The sequence below is a fragment of the Salvelinus alpinus genome, chromosome 39 (genome assembly GCF_045679555.1).
Source record: "Salvelinus alpinus chromosome 39, SLU_Salpinus.1, whole genome shotgun sequence".
Classification (NCBI taxonomy): Eukaryota; Metazoa; Chordata; class Actinopteri; order Salmoniformes; family Salmonidae; genus Salvelinus; species Salvelinus alpinus.
Window position 1 is genome coordinate 6,126,716 of NC_092124.1, and position 9,752 is coordinate 6,136,467.

Here is a 9,752-nt window from a genome sequence, read left to right on the forward strand (position 1 = left end):
ACGACATATTATCTTCAATAATACTAAAGTGTTGTCATAACCAATATATAACATTTGCACGTCAGGTGTGATCCATCAAGTGGCAGCTTCTCCAAACATGCTTTGAAGCTGCATCTTACAAATTGCATTCAGGAGACCAACAGGGGGACAAGTTAGGGGGAAAAGTGGCAGCATTTACAGTGTTCAGGTGTCTTACTTCATTTTGAAACTCCGGTGTAAGTTCTCTGGAATACTTCATGATCAGTGGTTGGCACACAGAAGGGACTTTATCCTCACTAATCTGCCCAACTTTCAATACAGAGGCTCTCTGGATGTTTACTCTTTTGCCAAAAACAAGAAAAGAAAAATAAACCGTTAGTTTTATTAGTACATTGTAAATAAAATATTATATTAACGATGATAGGTTCATTATTTAATATTGGAAAAAAATGTACCTATTGTTCTATGATTTTTTTAGGGCCCCTGTCAGTCACAGACACTTAGAACCATCCTAACTGGGAAACTGCCCTGTATCAGAGGTCTATGAGGAATAGGTAACTTCCTTATATGGGGCACTCACACTGCTCACTACTTTCAGCAATCAAGCTACCAGAAATCTGTCATTTTAAAAAGGAGTCATTCAGCAGTTGAATACTTAGCCACTAGAGAGTTGGCATCCAAAGATGAGAGAAATTCCAACTTTATGCAACTCATCAGCAATGCGACCACGCGATCGCCAATTGGAGGAGGGAGGGTCTCGCTAGCTAGCTTGACACTGTGCTGTGTAGGCTAACAACCAACGTGTTGTTTTAAACGCTGTTCAGAAGATACACCGCTGAGGGTAGGTTTTGGTAATGAGGTAGCTGAAGGTAGTAAGTTGTGTGAGTGCTCTGTTAGATGTCACTGCTGTCAAGTATGGCATCGACAAGATATTTCGTTTGACTTAATCGGATTTCTGTAAGCAGGAGGAGGCTGACAAACTCTGTGGATCTTATGGACTACTATCACGTAGATCTACAAATCCTTTAAAACTGCTCTTAGATTATAAACTGTTTTTAAATGTTGACCAGGAAACTCCCAAAACTAAATGTCTACTATTTCATATATTTGAGGCATCTAAGAAAGAAAATGTACCCATTTGTTTGAATGCAGTTCTAGTATATCATGGGTATGTAGCATTTTCAGTTTTTACTTCGGAAACAGACTGTTTGATAGATTTGCAGATAAACTTGTGGTATAATTACTTTTTAATAAATAATACTAACATTCAATCTATTTTTGGTGTTGTTTATGACAAAGCTATTATTTGAATAAATACTCTGTAGATTTTCACTCCATTGTCTTATTTCCAAAAAGGCTCAAGCTGTGTTCCCACAATTGTCGGTCTTGTTAAATAATAATACCTGCATCATTTAAATAAGTGACACACTTGACCTGACCTGGTCAGGAATAACTCAGAGCCCTTTCACGTTCCACACAGCACGGCATATTCTCTTCAATCATACTAAAGTGTTGTCATAAACAATGGATGACATTTGCATGTCAGGTGTGGTCCATCAAGTGAGGTGATGGGCAGCATCAGTTTACAGACGGGAACGACTGAGGTGTGTGGCTGAGGGTGAATGGTTGTGTGTTGTATTCCTCAAAGATGAAATTGTACTGAATCAAATTGATCAAATCCAATGATTTACCACTCATCAGGCAGTGTTCTCTAGTACTACTATAATATGTGAGGAGGCCACAGCTAACAAAGACTGAGCAAATGACGAAGACACTTCCTTAACCTTTGCATTTTGGTCTCTTTAGAATGATTTATATACAGTAAGCCTTGTAAACAAATTGATAACTTCTATATTTTCTAGTATATCAAGAAAAAATCATTGTTGGCTAGCATTTAGCACCATCAACCAACTCTGCGTTTAACAAGTAGGCCTACAGTAGCAACAGCAACACATCCTCATCAATCACATCGATCGGTGTTGTTCCTGTCACACTGAGTAGGATATTTGCATGGCGTGTGGTCCTTGGGTGTAGCTGCAGAGTTTGGCAAGGGGATATGCCACACAGGTGTGTTGGCAGGTATTTGATGTAGCCTATAGATGTACCTAGCTAAGTTCTAACGAGAGACACAATCACAAAAGGACCCGAGAAGAGAGGACACACCAATTACAGAGTTCAGGTTTGAGGATTATTTTTAGTCTTTGATATTAGCAGTGTAACTGAGGGAAATGTTTGTATTTAAATTCCTTTCAATTTATGTTATTTTCATCAGAAAGTGCAGACTGACTGATATTCTGATGTGCTTTGATATGAATAGTTAACATGGTGGTGTTATTTTCTCTCTCTCTCTCTCTCTCTCTCTCTCTCTCTCTCTCTCTCTCTCTCTCTCTCTCTCTCTCTCTCTCTCTCTCTCTCTCTCTCTCTCTCTCTCTCTCTCTCTCTCTCTCTCTCTCTCTCTCTCTCTCCGGTACTTCCAAACTGAAAAAGATTAACTCCTCCAACCATTCTTCGGTCCTGTCTGGCTATTTGAAGCCTGATTATGCTTTCTCAACTCCCTGCTATGCAGTCAACCTCATCCTGAGTCTACCCACCAATGGCTACGTCTTGTGGCTGATACTGACCGGAGCCAGAGGGACGGTGGCCTCAGAGTTCTTCGCTCTTAACTTGGCTGTATCTGAGATCCTCTACTGCCTGTGTGCTGTCTTTGTTTTTGTCTACATACACCTCCCTCTTTCCCCTCTCCAAGCTCTAGCAGCATTCTTTAGTGGTTTACTATTCCCAGGCCGCCCCCTGTTCCAGTACTGTACATGTTTTGAGCGCTACCTGGCAGTGGTCCACCCTGTGGTCTTCCTGAAGTACAGACCCCTGAGATACAAGGTGGGGTGTTCTGGATTGGTTTGGCTGGTTTTGATTGGGTTCTGTTTTACTGTTATGCTTTTAAAAGACCAAATTGTCTTCTATTATGTGTCTTTGGGCGAATGTTTGGTCTTAATTGCATTTATGTTATTCTGCTGCCTCTCAGTTCTCAGGGCTCTGAAACAGCCTGGGCCTGGGGAAGGGGAGAGAGAGAGGGATGGGACAAATAGCATGAAGATGAGGGCGTTTAAGATCATTGTGATTATCATGGTGTCTATGATGGTGAACTACCTGCCATGGGTAGTGGTTATACCTTTTATTGGAATCTTAGATTCGGGCCCGTTCCATTATGCTACATATATTTGTCACTTCATCAGTGTGGTTAGTGGGTTTGTGCAGCCGCTCCTCTACCTCCACAGGGCTGGGAAACTGCCCTGTATCAGAGGTCTCTGAGAGAGAGTCGATACCCCCAGTTTCACTTGATACAGAGGCCCAATTGTAACCTGTTTGTTTATAACTGTTAGGTGATTATTTGTAAAGAGGTTGGTAGTTGTAGATGCGCTGGCAAACAATGTGTATGTGTTTTGATTGGAGTTGCAATATTCTGGTAACTTTACAAAAAATGGTCAGATGATTCCAGTAATCAGGAGGGAATAACTAGGAAATCCAGAATTTTGCAACCCTACGTTTGATTCATTCTTTCTTATCTGGAAATATTACCTTTAAATCTTCTTGCTAGTGCTTCACATTGCACATTTGTGTCTGTATTTAATAGTGAGATGGGACGATAAGACCCAAAATATTTAAATGGTTATTAAAAAGCTTTTTTTTTGCATGGGTTTGGATCCAGTCGGACTAAACCGGCTATTTGCATGTCAGGTCAAGGGAAATATGATATACTCCACACGAGTGCAGGCAGGTAGGAAGGGGGGCAGACACTCATATTGTTTGTGTTCTAGTCTAGTGTCCTAAATTGCACCCTATATGGGTCATTTTACAGAAGTGGTGCAAATTAAGGGTTAAAAAAATGGTATCCTGTTTTTCTCAAACTTTCAGCACACATGTCTTCCAACATAATGTCAGTGGGACAAACTGTACTTCTTCCATACTTTATTTGTATTGCATATTTCCATATATTTATTTGAATTCCTTACCACCCCACTAACTGCATCCAGTGGCGACCCGTTCTACAGGGCAGGTTAGGCTCTTTTTGACCCCCAGCTTTTTAGCAAAAAAATAAATACATTGGCCATGCTGTCAATCCAGCATGACTTTTGCCGCGCTCAAAACAACTGGAAACGAATAACTGGGAAGTCTGACTTCAGGCAGGTCAAGACAACTGGGAAAAATGAGCGACTGGGAAAATACGCTTTGAACGGTCATCCAACTCGGAATTGCAAGTCGGGAACTCATGCCTCTTTCTAGAGCTCCGACCTGAAGATCACTGATGCCATCATGATTCGACTTTGTTTTTCGAAGTTGTCTTGAAAGCATAATAAGTGTATGTTGTGTAGTAAGCTGTTAGTAGCCCAAGTGCCTCACCCTAATAATTTGGTCCTTTTCCGCTCTTAATTTCACCTACCGTTGTGACTTGGTGGTGCATATGTAGCCTATAGCCTGTTTTAGAGAAATGGAATCATCGAATATTGTAAGAGCTTTCATTGTATGCTTATATTATATACCTCAAATTATGCCATCAATCTTAACCAGTGCCCCTGGACCTCTGGAATTAAAACAGCCCCAAAACAAGAGCCTCTCCTTGTATGCATGTCTGTTTCGACGCCAAACATGCCGATGAAAATGTTACATTTTGGTCTCATCTGACCAGAGCACCTTCTTCCAGTCACAATTTAAATTACGTTTGGCAAACTCCAAGCACTTGCGTCTGTGTTTTAGGGTCAGAAAGGGCTTTCTTCTGGCAACCCTTCCAAAGAGCCTGTGGTTGTGGAGGCGGCGTCTGATGGTGCTTTTTGAAACCTGGTGACCCCAAGACGCCACCAAGGCCTGCAATTCTTTCACAGTGATTCTTGGGGATTTTGTGTCTTCTCTCACCATCCTCCTCCCTATCTTGGGAGGGCAAAACGCATTTGCGTCCTCTACCCGTGAGGTTTTCAACTGTTCCATATCTTTAGAATGTTTTAATAATTGCCCTGACAGTGCTCCGTGGTATATTCAATCGTTTGTGGATCATCTTGTAGCCATTTCCAGATTTATGAAGATCTACGACCATCTGTCTCTTTGAACTGCCAGTTCTTTTCATTTCTTCATGGTGTTGGATGACAAAGGGTTATTGCATGCGTGTTACCTCATTTTTATACCCTATTGAAACAGTAAGTGATGTAATGGCGCAATATACACTGCTCAAAAAAATAAAGGGAACACTAAAATAACACATCCTAGATCTGAATGAATGAAATATTCTTATTAAATACTTTTTTCTTTACATAGTTGACTGTGCTGACAACAAAATCACACAAAAATTATCAATTGAAATCAAATTTATCAACCCATGGAGGTCTGGATTTGGAGTCACACTCAAAATTAAAGTGGAAAACCACACTACAGGCTGATCCAACTTTGATGTAATGTCCTTAAAACAAGTCAAAATGAGGCTCAGTAGTGTGTGTGGCCTCCACGTGTCTGTATGACCTCCCTACAATGCCTAGGCATGCTCCTGATGAGGTGGCGGATGGTCTCCTGAGGGATCTCCTCCCAGACCTGGACTAAAGCATCCGCCAACTCCTGGACAGTCTGTGGTGCAACGTGGCGTTGGTGGATGGAGCGAGACATGATGTCCCAGATGTGCTCAATTGGATTCAGGTCTGGGGAACGGGCGGGCCAGTCCATAGCATCAATGCCTTCCTCTTGCAGGAACTGCTGACACACTCCAGCCACATGAGGTCTAGCATTGTCTTGCATTAGGAGTAACCCAGGGCCAACCGCACCAGCATATGGTCTCACAAGGGGTCTGAGGAGCTCATCTCGGTACCTAATGACAGTCATGCTACCTCTGGCGAGCACATGGAGGGCTGTGCGGCCCCCCAAAGAAATGCCACCCCACACCATGACTGACCCACCGCCAAACCGGTCATGCTGGAGGATGTTGCAGGCAGCAGAACGTTCTCCACGGCATCTCCAGACTCTGTCACATCTGTCACATGTGCTCATGTGCTCAGTGTGAACCTGCTTTCATCTGTGAAGAGCACAGGGCGCCAGTGGCGAATTTGCCAATCTTGGTGTTCTCTGGCAAATGCCAAACGTCCTGCACAGTGTTGGGCTGTAAGCACAACCCCCACCTGTGGACGTCGGGCCCTCATACCACCCTCATGGAGTCTGTTTCTGACCGTTTGAGCAGACACATGCACATTTGTGGCCTGCTGGAGGTCATTTTGCAGGGCTCTGGCAGTGCTCCTCCTTGCACAAAGGCGGAGGTAGCGGTCCTGCTGCTGGGTTGTTGCCCTCCTACGGCCTCCTCCACGTCTCCTGATGTACTGGCCTGTCTCCTGGTAGCGCCTCCATGCTCTGGACACTACGCTGACAGACACAGCAAACCTTCTTGCCACAGCTCGCATTGATGTGCCATCCTGGATGAGCTGCACTACCTGAGCCACTTGTGTGGGTTGTAGACTCCGTCTCATGCTACCACTAGAGTGAAAGCACCGCCAGCATTCAAAAGTGAACTGAGAAGTGGTCTGTGGTCACCACCTGCAATTCACTCTTTTATTGGGGGTGTCTTGCTAATTGCCTATAATTTCCACCTTTTGTCTATTCCATTTGCACAACAGCATGTGAAATGTATTGTCAATCAGTGTTGCTTCCTAAGTGGACAGTTTGATTTCACAGAAGTGTGATTGACTTGGAGTTACATTGTGTTGTTTAATTAAGTGTTCCCTTTATTTTTTTGAGCAGTGTATAATCATCGTATACGCTGCTGCTACTCTGTTTATCATATATCCTGTTGCCTAGTCACCTTACCCCTATACATATCTACCTCTATCACTCCAGTATTCTTGCACATTGTAAATATGGTACTGGAACTGACCCTGTATATAGTATGCTAACTTTATTGGGTTCTTCTTATTTCTTGTTTTATTATCTCGTGTGTTTTTGTTCTACCTTATTTTTTTGTATTCAATTATTGATTACTGCATTGTTGGGGTTAGAGCTTTCAAAAAAGGCATTTCACTGTACTTTTGCACGTGGTGAAATGAAATCATATGAAAAATAAAAGTGTTTGGAAGAAATGTCACTGGGTATTTTTTTACATGTGGGAAAAAGATGTATATTTGAAATTTCTGTCTTTTTTAACTTATTTTTGAGAATTTTTTTGGGGGGTAAGGTATTTTTTAAAATATCTAAAATTTGAACAAATAATGATTTAGCAGGTGTGCGAGTCTTTCAAAATTCGGAAGGAAATTTGTAAAGTCTTGACCGTGCTTCTGCTCTTATTTCTCACGTCTTTTCTCATCTCCCTACAGAACTTCATTAAGTAGCCAATGCAAATACGCAAGATTTTAGTTATGGCTTTCGGACCTAGCTAGGAAAAGCAGGGCTCCTATCCATCCATAAAAAAAAAAATACACAAGCACACTAACAAGTGGATTACATTTCCATGTCTGTGGTCTATCAAGTGATGGGCATCATCAGTTTACAGATTGGAATGACTGTTTGTGGTGTCAGGGTGAGTGACTGTGTTGTCTGCACTCTGGCTTCAGCTTGTCAACCTAACGTCGCCTCTACACCTTCCACAAGAGAGGAGAACTGTCTGTTCAGGTTTGTTCATTTTGTAAAAAAATTATGTAGGAAACAATTATATATTTTTTTAGGATTTATTCAATCAGATAATTTCATTAGATGTGTTGAAAAATACATTGAGTAAGTATGTCCTATTGTGCTGTCTATGATGGTGATCTACCTCACTATGATTGTAATTAGGTCTTTGTACAATGTCCTCAATCAGGTTGTGTTCTATTTGTCACTATCCATTTGTTTCTCCATCAGTGTGATTTGTGGGTTTGTGCAGCCCCTCTACCTCCACAGGCTGGGAAACTGCCCTGTATCAGAGGTCTATGAGGAATAGGTAAGTTCCTTATGGGGCACTCACACTGCTCACTACTTTCAGCAATCAAGCTACCAGAAATCTGTTATTTTAAAAAGGAGTCATTCAGTAATTGAACACTTGGCCACTAGACAGTTGGCATCCAAATATGAGAAATTCCAACTTTATGCAACTCATCAGCAATGCGATTGCCAATTGGAGGAGGGAGGGTCTCGCTAGCTAGCTTGACACTGTGCTGTGTAGGCTAACAACCAACGTGTTTTAACTTCTTGGCGCACCCATCCCGTTAGCGGGATCATTTTTCAACATCCGCTGAATTGCAGAGCGCCAAATTCAGATTAAATTACTAAAAATATTTAATTTTCATGAAATCACAAGTGCAATATAGCAAAACACAGCTTAGCTTGTTAATCCACCTGGTGTGTCAGATTTCAAAAAAGCTTTACAGCGAAAGCAAACCAAGCGTTTATGTGAGGACATCTCTCTCAGCAGACAAAACATTACAAACAGCTAGCAGCAAAGTAGATTGCTTTTCTGACTTTCGTGACCAATCAAATTAATCGCTTACCTTTGATGATACCTGTCACGACGAGCAGACGCAAATTCCAAATAGTATCCGTAAAGTTCATAGAAACATGTCAAACATTTTTTATAATCAATTCTCAGGTTGTTTTTACAATATATAATTGATAATATTTCAACCGGACGGTAGCTTTTTCAATAGGAGAGAGAGAAAAGGTCTGCTCCAAGCTGTTGGCGCATGCAAAACTCTGGGGACACCCAGCTATGCACTGACGCGATGTGATCATTCTCGCTCATTTTTTCAGAATAAAAGCCTGAAACTATATCTAAAGACTGTTCACACCTTGTGGAAGCTATAGGGAAAGGAATTTAGTTGATATCCCTTTAAATGGAGGATAGGCATGCAATGGAACAGGGAGGTTTCAAAATAAGAGGCACTTCCTGGTTGGATTTTCCTCAGGTTTTCACCTGCAATATCAGTTCTGTTATACTCAGACAATATTTTGACAGTTTTGGAAACTTTAGAGTTTTCTATCCTAATCTGCAATTATATGCATATTCTAGCTTCTGGGCCTGAGAAATAGGCAGTTTCATTTGGGCATGTTTTTCATCCAAACATCAAAATACTGCCCCCTAGTCTCAAGAAGTTTTAAATGTTGTTCAGAAGATACACCGCTGAGGGTAGGTTTTGGTAATGAGGTAGCTGAAGGCAGTAAGTTGTGTGAGTGCTCTGTTAGATGTCACTGCTGTCAAGTATGGCATCGACAAGATATTTAGTTTGACTTAATATGATTTCTGTAAGCAGGAGGAGGCTGACAAACTCTGTGGATCTCATGGACCACTATCACTGTTAAATGTAGATCTACAAATCCTTAAACTGCTCTTAGATTATAAACTGTTTTTAAATGTTGACCAGGAAACTCCCAAAACTAAATGTCTACTATTTCATATATTTGAGGCATCTAAGAAAGAAAATGTACCCATTTGTTTGAATGCAGTTCTAGTATATCATGAGTACGTAGCATTTTCAGTTTTTACTTCGGAAACTGACTGTTTGATAGATTTGCAGATAAACTTGTGGTATAATTACTTTTTAATAAATAATACTAACATTCAATCTATTTTTGGTGTTGTTTATGACAAAGCTATTATTTGAATAAATACTCTGTAGATTTTCACTCCATTGTCTTATTTCCAAAAAGGCTCAAGCTGTGTTCCCACAATTGTCGGTCTTGTTAAATAATAATACCTGCATCATTTAAATAATTGACACACTTGACCTGACCTGGTCAGGAATAACTCAGAGCCCTTTCACGTTCCACACAGCACGGCATAT